Genomic DNA, 16,700 nt, shown 5'->3' on the forward strand with positions numbered 1-16,700 from the left:
GAGTGTGTGTCCTTACATGGTTGTCTTCCCACTTCAGCACACAACGATTTATTCATGCTTTTCGAGTGCCTCAAAAAACTTCACGGTGCTAGGACACTGGCAGATATTTAACCATTCTCTTCCTGAATTTAAATTGCTTTACAACTTTGCCAAATCAGACAACATCTTTACTTATATATTTCAAACTAATTTATGAGTATCAATAAAGCTTATATAGCAGCATGTTAATTGTTCTAATCCTGCTTGGCTTTAAATATCTACTTCTTAAAACTTGTGTGATGTAAACTCAAACCATCACCTTGAAGAGATCTAGAAACAGCACAGAAAGAAATCTCTGGGGGTGTGTGAGAGGGAGTTTATAAATTAGGTTAGCTGAGGTGAGATGCACCCTGAATGTGAGTGATGCCTACCTTTTACCCCACTGTGACAGTCTTTATCTTCAAACTGTGAGCCACAGTGAACACCTCCTTCCTTAAGGTATTTTCCTGGGGCATTAGTTTCAGCACAACCGTCATGGTCCAGGGTCTGCAGAGTGACACTCACTCCCACTTAGGACAGGAGCTCACTCTGCTACCGTGCTCTGCAATATCAGGAGCACTCGCCTACTTTCCAGACCTGCCTCATTTTCCACTCAAGGTGCTCCCTCACCAATATCCAGTCTTTGAGTTCTTACACTCTGCATCATTCATTTGTTCCTGAAAACCCTCTCACTTTAGTGTATAAATACTTCCCACATGCATGCCTTGCATATTACAATAAATTACCAGTTGTGCCTCATATTTCTCATGTTCACACTGATTTACAGATGAATCTAGTACTCACTAAACAGTTCATATCTGCCAGTAATTTTCTAAAGAACAGTATACTTACAATGAGCCAGAAGAATTCCATATGTATTTCAATTCTGTATATATGACACTGACCTTGTGCCCTATCCCTGAGTACTCAAAGGTCAGAATTATACAGAGAAGAATGGCTGTACTACCATTTTTATTGAAGAACTATGATAGATAAAGTAAGGGACTCATTTCAGTGTCCAATATCAAAGGAATGGATAAGGAAAATGTGATACAGATACACAATGGGAATTTTTCAGGCAATAAGAAGAACAAAGATTCATAGTTTGCAAGGAAACATATAATCATATTAAATGATTTAGTGTGTCTCAGAAAGATTCACTAAATAACTCATGTTTTCTCTTCTTTGTAGTTCCTAGATTTAATACAGATACATAAAATGATATGCATATAATGCACACACACAGGAAAGAAAAACAGATGTGACCAAGGAAACAAAGAAAATTAAAAGGAATCGTGGAAGGTTGAAGTAGAGGTGGAGAATGGCATATAGGAAATATGCTAAACTTAATACACATACACACATATATAAACTTAACAAAGGTAACTTACAGAAGAAGAGTTTGTTTGGGGCTTACAGTTTCAGAGGGTGTGTCTGTGGCCATCGTGGCAGGGAGCTTGGCGACACTCAGGCAGACATGGCGCTGGAGCAGCAGCTGAGAGCTTACATCTGATCCACAAGCACCAGGCAGAAAGCCAAGTGGGAGTGATATGGGCTTTCGAAACCTCAAAACCTGACCTCCTCCAACAAGCCACACTACCTAATCCTTCCTAAACAGTTCCACTAAGAACCAAACCCTCAACTATTTGAGCCTATGACAGCCATTCTCATTCAGACCAAAACACCCCCAAGAGCTCTCAAAGGCCTATGAATCTACCTGAGCTAGGCCATTGTAGTAAACAGGACAGCACAACATCATTTCTAAAAAAAAAAAAATTCCAGCACTGTACCATGACACATGGCACTTAACTACTTAACAGCAGAGTGAAGAACCCAAGAACATCCAAACCTGACTTTTTGTATATGTGTTCACGTGAGATGTGCAAATATGCAAGTGCACATGCATGCATGTATGTATCTCTGTGTGTGTGTGAGTTCATTAGATAACATTGGGCATCATTCTTCATGCTTTTGGGACAGGCTTTCTCACTGGACCACAGCTTGCCAAGTGAGCCTAAGGGATCTTGCCTGTCTCTCCCTCCCCAGCCTTGATATTACAAGCGTTCACCACCAAGCCTGTTTTGTTTTGTTTTTGTTTTTGTTTTCTATATGGTTTCTGGGGTTCTGGAGCTATCATCAGAACCCATTCAGGCTCCCGAAAATATGACAGATACAAAACATTGCTTCCTATAGGCATTTTGGAAAGTGAAGGGTGCCACACGTCCCTATATTGTCAAGACTTAAATTATTAATTGCTCAAAATTGAACAGAGCTCATTGAAGAATTTCTCATCTATTAATCATTTTAATGTACTTTAGAAATACCATTATATATATCTACTTGGAAGATGAGAACGCTGAGTTAGTGAAAGGTTAGATGGCTCACTTAAGCGGCTGTGGTTAGGTGGACAGAGAGCGGGGGATTAATCACAGTTTACCGACATAAAAACAGCAGCCCCTTCTACTTGGAAATATTCCAAGTAAGAAAGCAGACTTGTACTAAGGAGTTACCTTGGGCAATGTCTTTGTCATGCTGAGCCCATGAGCAAATATGTTGCTTGTGATCAGTGAAGGTCTTAAGGTCTACAGAAAGAACAGGAGGAGGAGGAAGAGAGACAGAGAGAAAGAGAGAGGAGAAAAAGAGAGAAAGGAGGAGAAAGGGAGACAAAGAGAAGGGAAAGAGGGAGGAGGTAAGAAAGGAAAGGAGAGAGGGAAGGAGGAAGGGCAGGAGGGAGGGAGGAGGAAGGTGTAAGGAGAGAAGAGAACCACTAGGTTTATAGGGATGTGGGGCAGGACTGATGTCACAGATTCTCAAAAGATCGGCACACTTGCTAATGCTTCATTTTGTTTGTACATTAGAGGGGAAGAGAATTTTCCATGGTGTTCATTGGAGCTAACATGAATCTAACACAAAGATTTGTGATATGGTTCTCAGACCTGCCTGGCCCATGGTTCAGGGTTAGTTTTTAAATGTGTCCTCTTTGAAGTCATTCCAGGGACCAGTAGTTTATGTGGCAATGGTCTCCTAAGAATGTTTTTCTTGGTGACAGTGCAGCTGAAAGTTGTGATGGCATCCTTCCTGGTTTGCACAGGAAGATGGACTCGTCTCAGAACTCATGACTCAGAACATACTTCACCACAAGCATAGAAGGTCAGGATTGCATTCACTCCTTTTTTATTCATCTGTACCCACACAATCTAAATGTGTCCTGGTCATCTGAGGTTGGCAAAGGGGATGGGGAGTTGATTCAATTGTGAGAGCGATTATTATACCAACATGGGTACCAGCGTTTAATTCCCAGATGTCATATTAAAAAATTCCAGTTATGATGGCTCATGCTTGAGATTCCATATTCATGTGACAGGCACTGGAGGATCCTGGGGGTCCTCTGGACAGCCAGCCGAGCTGAACCATGTACTCTGTGTACCTGTCTCAAAACTCAAGGTGGATCATGACAAACACACTGCAGTTGGCCTCTGGCCTGAACATATGTGTGTACTTGAATACACACAGGGTACACACACACACACACACACACACACAAACACACACACGAGCATACATATACCACATACAATGTAAATAACAGCATGTTTGTTTTTTCTTCTAATAAGTTTAAATGTAACTGTCTCAGTGTACCTGTTGAATTACTACTCTTGTGTAATTAGGACTTCTTTGCAAGAGTCACTAGATCACGAAGAAAAATGTCTCTTCACCTCTCCTCCATTAGTTTTTGGCTTTATTCTTTTTTAAAAAATGTAAAGGTAAATAAAAAGCAGGGACATATCAGAAATTAAGAGAACACCAAGCAACCCAGAATCGTTAGTAATGTTGTGAACAGTTACTTAACACAACTCTAGGATGATTTTAAACCAATTGCATTTCAAACTGCAGCTTTAAATGGAGGTTTTGGGGATCCCCTTAAACCTTAGGTAAGAAAATCAAGTTGCTATAATCTTTATGAATTTGGTCACAGAAAAAAGCATTTTGTATATGATAAGAACATGCTGTCATATATTCCCTGATGGAACCTTTTTAAAATTCTCATTTCCCAAACCTCTATTTGCCTCAAAAAAAAAAAAAAAAAAAAAGTCACAGACCATGAAGTGACCCATTGTTGCGTGACCCCCAATGACAGTTGGCATTGCTTTACTCTTTCCATGAGGAGGGATCACATTCCCAGTTGTCTCTCAGTACAACATCTGCTTCCAAAATATGATAAAAAATAAGCCACTTATTCTCAGTGGTCCAGGCTTGGACAGAGTTTTTGGGTTTGTTTGTTTCCTTCTTAGTAGTTGTGGATAATACTTATCTTTAACCACTGACCTCAAGCAAACATTTCTCATTCTCTCTAACTGATACTAGATCACGTGTTTTCCCTGAACATTGTCAAGACAGCTATTACAAATGAAAACATATAGAAAAAAAAGTCCTCTTATTGAGAAGTAATTAGTTCTAATGAATATAGACTGAGCCTGAAATTGTTATTATGCTGCATGTATTCATGTTCCCTGGTATACTTATAGAACCTATTATTGTAGAAACCTGAATTTGAAAAAATATTTAATCTACTTGGCGGTATAATGCTTGGCTAGTAAGTGTGAAGTATTCAGTACCTTGTACTGCAAAAGAAGGTGTGAAGTCTCTACAGTGACCTCTGGAGATACATTTTCGAACATGACTTTTCATGGAGTGAAGGTCCTCACAGATGAAATCACAATCCACTAGTAAATAAAGCCCTTAATACGTCAGACTTAGTACAATGAGCTGTGTCCTTGGCCATTAGGGGCCCTGAAAATCTGAGCTAAATCTCTGGGGCCCACATGGTGGAAGGACATAGCCTCCCTCTTCTACCCTGGTATTTTTAATATACAGCTTTTGTTATTACTTGAAGCCCAAATAAATACCTGTTGAAGTTTTTAAACCCAATTATCCAAAGAAATTTATTTTTTCCTCCCAAAGGGTATTCTCATCCCACCAAAGTCCCACACAAAACATATAACCACACCTTCAGTCCAAATGACTGAACTTTCCTTGTCTTAGCCTAATAGTATCTTATGAACGATATCTAAGAGCTGAGATAGCTCGGTTCCTAAAGGGCTTGCCTTGTGTGCACAGGGACCAGAGCCCAAATTCCAAAACCTGTGCTTTGGGGGTTTTTGTTTGTTTCTTTCTTTGTTTGTTTGTCTGAATTAGGAATGGTGGCTATTGCTGGGGAGGCTGATGTGTACATCCCTGGGTCTCCATGGCCAGTTCAGCTTACTTAGTGGTCTGCAGGATAATAACGAAAAACAAGGTGGATGATGCCTAAAGAACAATACCTGAAGGTTTCCTCTGGTCTCTGAACATATATTAACATGCACTCAAGTTTGTGTATAGGTGTGTATGCACACACACACACACACACACAAACACACACACACAGAAAGAGAGAGGGAGAGAGTCTTTGAGTCTCTTAAAGTCAGAAGCTTTGTCCCATTTTAAAAAGCATTTTTGCTTTCTCCCTAGCTGTCTCACATAGTTTCCATTACTAAGTAGATGATCAATAAACACTTTCAGGTGCGATGAAAATTCATGCCATGCTTTTTTCCCTCACACAAATTCTCCAATTTCTTGCAGTTTTACTTTTCCTAGTATTATACTGCATGCAGATGTCACCCATCAGAGAGATGTTCCAGCTAGGACCAGAAGGGCAAGGTCTTTAACTGGGACACCTGGGGCTGAGCTGCTGGGGCCGCTGTCACTTGGTAAAAAAACAAATCCAATATAGAGCCTTATTCTCTTGACCATGCTGACATCCCATATTTTCAGCCCAGGTCATTAGCTTTGGTAGCTAGGGCTACTTTAAAGAGGCCAGGGCTCTTGGTCTAGCCTTTAGCCAGGGCAGACTTTTCACGTGGACTTTGGCAAAGAAGCTGCTGTCCTGACAACCCATTTCTTTGATGCACTGGGGAGAGACATAGACAGAACACTTAAGGACAGATACGTTCTACCTGGACTTGCATTACCCATGAAGTTCCATTCCCCACGCTGCTCCTGTGACTTCCCTCACCCACCCACGCTGTCCCCCATCCTGACTGCACTGTGCACCTTTCCTCAAGAGCACAGGGGAGAGCTGGTGGGATTTCAATTGTAAGAAACAGTTGAGCAGGAAACTTCACTGGTTCTGAACTTGTCTCCTCAGAAAAAGCAATGTTCCTCCTTGGAACAGAATGCATCTACCGTGGAACCCGAGCAGCTACCATGGAACCCGATGGCTGGGTTGGGTGTCCTCACCTCACTCTCTGCCCACCTGCCATCACAAGAGTCAGAAACTATGTCTAGAGTACGGTGATGATGTTTTTTCACTCTTAGCTCTTTGGGGGTGGGGCCAGTACCCAGTTCCTAAATAAATACATGGCGGCGTGTTCTTACTTGTGAATGCCTGATCTTAGCTTGGCTCGTTTCTAGCCAGCTTTTCTTAACTTAAGCTATCCTGTCTCTCTTTTGACTCTGGGCTTCTATCTTTCTCTATTTTTTATGCCTTACTGTGTAGCTGGGTGCTGGCCCCTGATGCCCTCTTCCCCTTCTCCTTTTCTTGCCCCCAATCTTCTCTTCCCAAATTTTTCTCCTTTTTATTCTCTCTGCCTGCCATCCCCACCTGTCCTTTCTTCTACCTATTGGCCGTTCAGCTCTTTAATAGACCAGTCAGGTGTTTTAGACAGGCAAAGTACACAGCTTCACATGGTTAAACAATTGCAGCATGAAAGAATACAGCACACATTTGTATCATTAAACAAATATTCCACAGTATAAAAACGTTGTAACACATCTTAAAGTAATATTCCACAACAGTATGGAGAGCTGAAAATCACATGAACTAGAAACTCACTCTCCATAAATTTTGGATGGCTGCAGTTTTTTTTTTCCTTCCCCAGATGACACATATTTTTAATTTAACACAAAATTTTGCAAAAATAGCACTCACTGCTCTCTGGAAACTGTGGTGTTCTACTTCCCTTCCAGGGATTCGGCAATATTCCCAAATAGATAGAAAGGTGCCAGTCCAATTGGAACCATTGCATCTTATTCACTCAAGGGCCATCTGTGTGTGAGCAGAAAGCCACATAAATTTCTCCCAAGACAGGCTTGTGCAAATTCTACATCAGGAAACTTGCTGTATGCAGAGGTTCTGGCTGGCTAAGAAGACAGCTATGCATTCAGAGAAGAAACCTATTTTCCACATGGAGTGCAAAAGAGTCTCCGGAATGTTAACAAGCAAATCCCAAGCATCCCTGCACCCCCGCAGCAGCAGAATGCAAAACTGCATTTATGGTTGTGTATGTGCTTCTAGAATTGCACTCATCCAGAAGGCAGGGGTGGGAGAAAATGGCATAAAATGTGGGCATACGGATGTCATAAAGAAGTACAACCATGAGCGGCCACTACCTTACTTAGATAATATGAATGCAGGGTTAGTGGCTACAGCCCAAGATCCCATAGGATGTTATTATTTACTGAAAGGAACCAGCCTATATGAATGTACAAATTATTAACACAATTTTATAAATACATAATGGTTAATGTTGGCTGGGAAGTGACTTGGTGGATAAAACGCTTGCTCTGCAATCTTGAGTACCTTCGATTGAAAACCCAAAGCCATTTCAAGTGAGGCAAAGCATCACATAGGTGTGTCCCCCAATGCTTCTGTGGTGAGATAGGAGGCAAAGCAAGAGGATCTCTGGACACTAACGAAGCAGCTAATGTAGCATATGTAACAATAAACTGTGTCTCAAATAAGATGGAAAGCAAGAACCAACACCCTATGTCCTCTCATTTCCACCACATGCCATGGCATGAACATGAACACACATAGACACACACATACATATATTCAACACACACACATCATACACTAAGATAAAAAAATTATCACACCAAGCCTCATTTCCAGTCTGACAAACTCATACAATTCCTAAACCTGACTTTGTAATATATTTCATAGACTCTTTACAAAAAACAATGCCACAAATAAATTCAGCTTTGAGGTTTTGCATATTTTATTTTCTGAACTATCTGAAGATAAATGTTTGGAGTAACAAGTTTTTTTTTTTTTTTTTTTTAAAGTACCTGGAATGTCAAAAATTTACTATTTTTAGCAAAAAATGTATTATTTGGGGATGAATCTTTAGACTGCTGTGCTAACAATTTGGAACAACTTTGAAGACACTACACAGTTCAATATCCTCCATTTTTATGTTTATTGGCCATTGCTAACAGGAAAAGCTATTTTTAATGTGTCATAAGGCCAAATGGGAAATGAATGTACCAATTCAGGACCTTGCTTTCCCCTTTTTTTAAAAATGAGAAGTTTACAATTTTATTCAGCCCATAAAACAAAACAAAAAAGCCAGAATATAGGCTAGATCAGACTTCTCTGGTCAGCGTGCACTCTGTCTTTGCAGGGCTGTAGTCAAAGACAGCGCTCAGATGGGTGAAATCAGGCCGACTTGTTCCCCCAGGGAAGAATCTTTCTCCACCATTATACCTCCATCTTTACTGCATGGTCACGACCCTAGCTACCCCCAAACACCCTCAGTTTTGTTTTACTGGAAGATCTGTTTGGGGCCTAGGGAGATAACAGCTTACTTACTCTATAAGTGTTTGCCTTGTAAGCATGAGGTCCTGAGTTTGACTCCCAGAACTCATGTAAATAAAGCCTAGTGCCATAGTGTTCCCTTGTTATGGCAGCATTAAAGAGGTGGAGAAAGACAGATCTTGGGGCTCCCTGGCTAGCCAGGTTAGACTATTTGGGGAGCTCCTGGCTAGGAAGAGATCATGTTTCAATTTAATAAAAAGAGTGAATAGTGCCAAATGAATGACACCCAACGTCATCATCCTCTGGCACACACACACACACACACACACACACACACACACATTTCACACATGCACACACAGAGAGGCACAAACTGAATGCATACATATACCACCAAAAACAAAACAAACAAACAAACAAAAAACCTGGTTCCTTACTCTCTTCACATTTTTCCTATTGAGAAATAGAGATTTCGATATGAATCAACAGTCACTATGGATCTGAACGGTGCCCACTCTACAATTAAGTATGTATCTGCTGTTAAATTTTGACAGAAATTCAAGAGAAGGGCAACAGCTGGCCATATTGGGAATGAAATTACAACTTTAATTCTGTGGAAAGAAGGTGTAACTCTGGTGGAAAGGTGCTTTAAGAATCCAAGGGTTTGGTTTATGCAACCACACAGATGCCAGTATGGTTTTTCATGAGATCTGCTGCTAATACTTATGCTTCCTATAATATATATATATATATATACATATATATATATATTCAACAATACTTCTGAGTGGCTTTGTTAAGCGAGCAGACACTGTAAACCACCCCCACACACACACACACACAAAGCGTAACATGTTACCGCAGCCTCTCTCCAGCTTTAGTGCTTGCCCCCATAGTGCGGTTGTATGTTCCAGGGCCTGACCTCAACAGACATGACTTCAGATGTCTCTTTCCAGGTATATAACTCAGGACACAACTTTTCCTTTGTACAGCCAATTTCTGCTTATTGATATGGGTGGTTAGTTCCACAGCATCTAGCATCTTCCAGGAGACTAATCTCTGGGCATGCCTGTTAGAATTTTCACACTCGGTAAATCGAGGAGGGGAACCCCACCTTATTGGAAACACCACACCGTGTGTGGAAGTCCCAAAGCAAATGAAAAGAAGAAGGGGAGCCAAGCACCAGCCGTCATTTCCCTGTGCATCCTGACTGCACCTTCAACATGACCGTCTGTTTCACACTGCTGACATGCCTTCCCCACCATGATGGACTGTACTGTTATACTGTGAGCCAAAATAAATTATTGGTCCTTAAATTGCATTGGATGTGTATATGCCACAGAAACAAGAAGAATAACTAATTCAAAGTTAGTCTCACCTTAGAAGGAAACTAGGATGGACAGAATTCGGGACAATGTATAAAATGTGTGTAACTTGGTTCTGTATTTGTTACATCTTTAAACATTATCTAATACAATCTGAATTGATGATGTGAGAAGGGCAAGAAATAAGCTCTTTGGGAATAGTAGCTTAACAAATTAACAATTTGTGTAAGTATTTAATGTATTTAGTTACTTTTCTTTTATTAGTTACTTTTCTTCCCATTTTGCTGCAAGGACCTATCTGACAAGACACTACTTAAATGAGTATGTGTTGTCTGAGTTACAGCTTGGATACATTCCATGGTGGTGCAGATGGCATGGCTGCATGAGAAGAACCTAGTTTGCCCTGTTGAATCCACAGTGAGGAAGTTGAGTGTGAACAGGAATTGGAGCTTGGCTATGAAACCTCAAAGTCTGCCCCCTGTGACCCACTTCCTCTAGCAATGTTCCGCTTCTTAAAGATTCCACAACTGTTGAAACAATGGCACCACTTAGATGGGAACCACATGAGCCTATGGGGGACATTTCACCTTCCGCACACATCCCTAAAAATCCCAACACTTGGGGAGGGGGAGAGACATGTAGAACTCTGACACCAACTGGCGCCCCGTCTAGTCTTTGTGAGTTCCAGGCCTCTAAGAGGCCCAACACCTTTGACTTTTTAAGAAGTGCACCGAGTAATATATGCCCTCCCTCTACCGAAGTCTCAAACTGTACCGTGCATGAAGAATAACCTGCCAATAGCCAGGACAGGATAGCTCATACTAGCATAGCAAACAACACCCACATCTCTGTGGCTTTAAAAAGAACAAAACTTCTAGAGTCAGACATGGTGGTGAATGCCTTTAACTCAGCACTTAAGATACAGTGTCAGGCAGCTCTCTCTGAGTTTGAGGCCAGCTTGTCAACATAAAGTTCCAGACCAGCCAGGGCTACACAGTGAGACCCTGTCTCAAAACAAAACAAAAATAATAACTCAACTTCCTACTGACACAAATTCTGACTAACCCATCACTTCTAGTTATCTTTGTCAACTTGACACATCAGCCTGGAGTAACCTGATCTAATTGCCTTGTTCACACATGGCTGTGGGTATGTATGGTGGGGGGGGCGGGGGATTTATCCTTATCATTCATTGATACAGGAGGATCCTGCTCACAGTAGTCAGTTCCTGCTGCTCAGGTGCTCCTGGGCTATGTAGGATCGCTAGCTGAGCATGAGCCATTGAACCTGTTAGCACACAGCATTCCTTTATGGTATCTGCTTCAAGGTCCTGCTTGATTTCCTGCCCTGACTTCACTCAGTAATGGATTGTCACCTAAAAGTGTAAGCCACGAAACCCCCTTCCCCTCCTAAGTTACTTTTGATCAGTAATAAAAGAGGCCCTAGAACATGCAAGCACTGTGCCTCCAAATACTGGCTTAGGACCGTGAAGTTTATGCCTACTGCTCTGACACAATTACCAGCGGCTCCATTTTGCCCTAAAATTATTATGGTCTGGTCAATAAAGTAACGTAAGTAGTTGCCTGCTGTTCCTTCTCGGCTTCCTGTGTTCATCATGTCTAGGAAAGTGAAAGTATGAAATGTGGGTATGCCTCTGCTTTAGGTTTCAGGGTTCTTGGCTGGAACTACTCATGCTGCTACCCCAGTTTATTGCTGGCATAGCTTGCATACTTTGGTTCCTGAGTTACCAATGAGAAGAGAATCAGACATTGGTACTAATGTAAGCCTCCTGTATCTATGTGACCGGTAAATATCAGCTGCACGGCTGCTACTTGGTGTCTTCATGCTTAGCTTGACTACACAGAGTACCCAGAGTGGCAGAGCATCCCATTAAAGATGGAGCAAGCATCATTCTCATTTATTTTGCACGTGTGTGCCTTGTGTGTGCGCCAAGGCACACATGTGGAAGGCACAGGACAACTGGAAAGAGTCTGTTTTGTCTTCATATCATGTAATTTCTGAGATCCAACTCACACTGCCAGGCTTATCAGCAAGCACTTCACACTAAGCCTTTGCCCTGGTCTCAGTGCCGCTACAGATCACTTTCCTCAATTGGCTCCAATGTCCTCCTTTGGCTGCCACTGGGGAGGTTCTTCAGCTCGCCTCCCAGCTAGAGGTCACCATCGAAGGTCACCCTTCTTTCATGCATGACAGACTGCTAAGCTACACAGTTAGCTCTTTGAATGCTCTGAATTGTCTACATGTGTGTGTGCTCTGATAGGGGAGGCTTCAAACAAACACTTTCAAAGTCAGCTTTGCTTTGAAGAATGTGTGACCAAGTCTCCAGTATGAGAGTTGGCAGACACTTTTGATGCAGGATAATTTTTTTTTACAGTAAATGTCAATACATGTCGAAGGGAGCCTACACCAAAAAAAAAAAAAAAAAAAAAAAAAAATTCACAACTCACTGCTTTGCAAGCTTTATTGGAAAAAAACAATGGAGCACATAGTTTCTATAGAGGGTATAGAGGGATCCTTCCTTCCAGTGGCCCCCCTTTTTTTTAAACCGGGGTGTCACAGTATATACTTGGCTAGCCTAGAGTTTGATATATAGACCTGAGTAGTCTCATAAGATATCCATGCCTCTACCTCTCAAATACTGGGACTGAAAACCTACACTACTTCACCTATTCATTGCACTGTTATTTACCCATCATGTATGTCTTAAAATACAATAGTGCATGACTCAAGAATGCTTCATCCTTGGAAATACTGGAGTGTGGGAAACAGACAGAAATGAAAGGGGTCAGGAAGTCCACTTTTATATTATATTTTTAAAAAAAAACAATAGACCCAGACTTATATATTTTATAACACACTGAAAGGTAGGGAAAGTAGATGGCTGTGTGTGTATGTGCATACACAGATGTATACAGGTATGTTCATGTGTGTATGTGTGTATACACATGTGTATACTGTGTATACATGTTGTTGATATGGGTGTGTATGTATGTGTGTGTTCAGGTGAAAGTGGAGCCCGGAGGATGTTAGATGTTCCTCAGGTTCTGTCCAGCCTGCTTTTGGAAACAGGATGTCTCACTAACCCACCAACTTGGCTAGATTGGCTGGCCATTGAGGCCCAGGGGTTTGCCTGCCTCTGCCCTCACACCCTCCAGTAATAGAATTACTAGCACATAGTACCATGCTTGGCTTTTTCATGTGGGCTTTGGTGAAGGAATAGGCTCCTCTGGCTTGTAACTGACCTACTGAACACCCTCTTCAGCCCCCAAATGGGATTCTCTTATAACCACAGCTCATGATCATCTGGCATCTGAATGGACATTCCTTGTCTTGCCATTTACTAGGTGAAATATAAGCTCGCTCTCTCCCCTCCCATTTCATCCAAACATCACTCATCCCAGGCTCCTGATTTCATAGTAAGAGTGGCCAACCAGATTACCTTCAGGTAGCAAAAGCATCTCCCTTGACAGCCTTGCTACAAACCACCACACTATTATTGACACAGTTCAGATATAAAGGTCTTTAGGAAATCTAGCGAATCAATCCCCTGAAAAGAAAGCATTGTTATGTATTTAAAGAAAACACAAATATGTATTTATTTTTGTATTATATTCATGTCTATTTTCCTGCATGTATTTCTATGTGCTGCATAGGTATAGTCCCCGCAGGAGCTAGAAGATGGTATAAGATGCCCCTGGAATGAGAGTCAAAAACATTTGTGAGCTGATGACCATGGGTGCTGGGAACTGAAAAAAGGTCCTGAGCAAGAAGGATGCTCTTAAAAGCTGCTCCATCTCTCCGACCCTAAGTCTGCATCTTTAATGTGTGCTCCTGTATACTAATCGGGAACTACCTCTATGTTGGCCTTATGTCCTCTGAACTTTTAATTCCTACATTACTAGCATTTTCAATAGTACAACCATCTGGTGAACTAGCTTTTTTGCTCTCCTCAGGGATCCCAGATAGTATTTCAAGTCATTTTTTTGTACTGTTCTCCTCACACAGTACAGAGGGATCAATTTACTCAAGTGGGAGGAATTATTGTGTAGCAATTTTCTCCAAAAAAACGTATTCCATCTTGGAGGGAAATTCCTTAAGCCTGGGCATGTTTTAAGTGGAGGCTCATTAAGACCCAGGAAGTAAACCACTCAGAAACTTCGGGAAGTTTCTGAAATTAACCAGCTATGCAAGGCTCATCTCTCCAAGCTTGCCTAATCAGGAAGTACAACTGAGAGCAGTTCTCAAGCCAGCCCAGCTGCTTGGAAGAGCTAGGGAAGCCGAATAGCTTGGAAGGAGCAGAGAGCAGCCCAGCTGCCTGGAGGAAGCCCAGCCTAAGGGAGCTGCCGGGAAAAGACAGGCCAATCTGTCGAGCTGCCTGCAAGCTGGGCAGTGAACACCATGCTTTCAGCTTTTATGAGGCATCACCGGTGTTGGGGTGGGCTTTGGTCACACAACAGCCTATGATTCATTTCTGCTGCTATAAGTAACTCCAATACAGCTTACTGGTTTGGCAATTGGACTTCGGTAGTATCTATTGTTGTTTCCCTAACATAAGTGAGTGGACACTTATTCATGTATCCACAGGAATCCTGTCACATGAGATAAAACCGCCCTTTATAGTGGGGTTACATGCAGATTTACCTCATTGAAAGTGTAATTGATGCTGAGAGCTGGAAGGAGAGTCTAGGTAAGTCTAATTTTAATTACAATGGCTAGAAGCTCATTCAGTAAGGCTTTCTGTGATATGGATAATCACTCATTCATGTCACTCATATATCACCTTCTTATCTCTCTATATCATCCTTTAGCAATCATCCATCGAATACCAACAGTGCTTTAGATATAGCCAGTGGTTCAAATGGAGAAAAAACTTCCAAGAACAGGAGGCCATCAGACAAAGAGTTAATCCTATAATTAGGAGCCAAAGAAGAGTCCAGGAGGTAAAGAGGAGGAAATACAGAGGTGCTGACCTGAGTGGCTTCTGTGTATATTTGTGTATGCATGCATGTATGTATGATATGTGTATATATGCATGTGTGTATGATGCATGTGTATGTATGTAGTGTACGTGTATGAATATATTGTGGTGTGTGAATGTGTTGTGTGTGTGTGTGTGTGTGTGTATGTATGTATGTAAGTGTGTAGGTACACATACCTATTTGTGCAAAAGCCAGAAGAGGATCCTGGGTGTCCTGCATTACCATTCTTTATTATTCCTTTGAGAAGAGATGCTAGGCTGGCTCCCAGGAAGTCAGGTAGCCCCAGAAACCTTAATGAGTCTGCCTCCATAAGCACAGATTACAAACACATATGCACCCATGCCCAGCTTTGTTTTATTTTTGTTTGTTTGTTTTAACGTGAGTTCAGCATCTGAACTCAGATCTTTACTCAGTGCTCACCCATTGAACTTTCTCTCCAGACTGAACTGATGCTGTCTTGTAAATGAGTAAGGATGTAGCATGGTGGGTAAGTTATCTAATAATTTTGTCTGTAGATTTTACATGGCTTCTTATGGTTTCTTCTAATAAGAAATATGCTTTGTGCTTGTACATGTGTTAGCATTTTAACCAAGTGAACAGTAGCTGAGGTCATGGGTAAACTGAAGAATTAAGAGCTACATACATTTACAGTGTATCCTCTACTTCATGATAGTTTATTATTTTATTTGTGTGTGTGGTATGCATGTTGACACACATGTTTACATGTATGTGGAAACTCATGGGTGTGTGCCAGGGGGTGGTTTCCATATCTTCCTCTATCTCTGCACCTTATATACTGAGGTGGGAATCTTTGACGGGAACCTCATGATTTAGGTAGTCTAGCTAGCCAGTTTCTATAAGGGGTCTGTCTCCACCTGCTAAGAAAGTGCTGGGATTACCAGTGGACAACACCAGCCCAGCATTTATGCAGGTGCTTTGGATCCAGATTCTAGTCCTCAAATTTATGCAGCAAAAAATTAACTTGGTGAGCAGCTTCCCTAGACTCAGAATTCATTATCTCTCTATGAATTAGAGTCAACAGAGACTTCAAATCATTGCTTCCCCAGTGGGCACACATCTGGCTCATGATGCTCTAGGACAGGGGTTCTCAACCCGTGCGTCACAACACCTTTAGGGTGGCATATCCAATATTTGCAGTATGATCAATAACAGTAGCAAAATTACAGTAGCAATGGAATAATTTTTACGTTTGTGGTCACCACAACTAGAGTGACTGTATTAAAGGGTCACAGCATTTGGACCACTGCTCTAGGTATTACACACTCACCCCCATCATTGTGGGTACTCAGATTCCTTCCTCCTGTCTTTGAGACATGTCCTTTGTGACCTTGGGTATCTCAGAGGAAGTAAAGAATAACCACACTGGGATATCTGTTGCTAAGAAAGAATGGCAATGATAGAAACTGGTTCCGATAACTGCAAAAATTCCCCAACCTCAAGGTGGACATTAAATAAAAGTCAATTGTCTTCCTGTGTTTTTATTGAGGAACCCAAGCTTTATGCAGCCCTTTTATTGCACATTCTTGCCCAGTGAAATAGATGTTGGAAATACAGTGCCTTTAGGCCCAAATAGTGCCCATTTACTTTTAAATTGCCAACGGAACAGAAACAGAAGAAGCAAGGGTGAGGGGGGAAAAGGGCAGAACATTTGTACACTAAAACTCACCGCAAGGGAAATTTTTCCTTTGATATTTAGTAGCAGCAGAGAAAGATGTACAATTCTTAGCTATAAAGACATGAAAGACGTATGATTCTCAA

At 41.5% G+C, this 16,700-nt stretch overlaps 1 protein-coding gene across 1 annotated transcript in view; it reads right to left on the bottom strand.

Annotated features, from left to right (window-relative positions):
* Nckap5 (NCK associated protein 5) overlaps positions 1-16,700 on the bottom strand; it is an 806,966-nt gene that overhangs the window by 319,806 nt on the left and 470,460 nt on the right. The window lies entirely within an intron of this gene.

This window comes from Phodopus roborovskii, unplaced genomic scaffold (assembly GCF_943737965.1).
Source record: "Phodopus roborovskii unplaced genomic scaffold, PHOROB, whole genome shotgun sequence".
In the NCBI taxonomy this organism is placed as follows: Eukaryota; Metazoa; Chordata; class Mammalia; order Rodentia; family Cricetidae; genus Phodopus; species Phodopus roborovskii.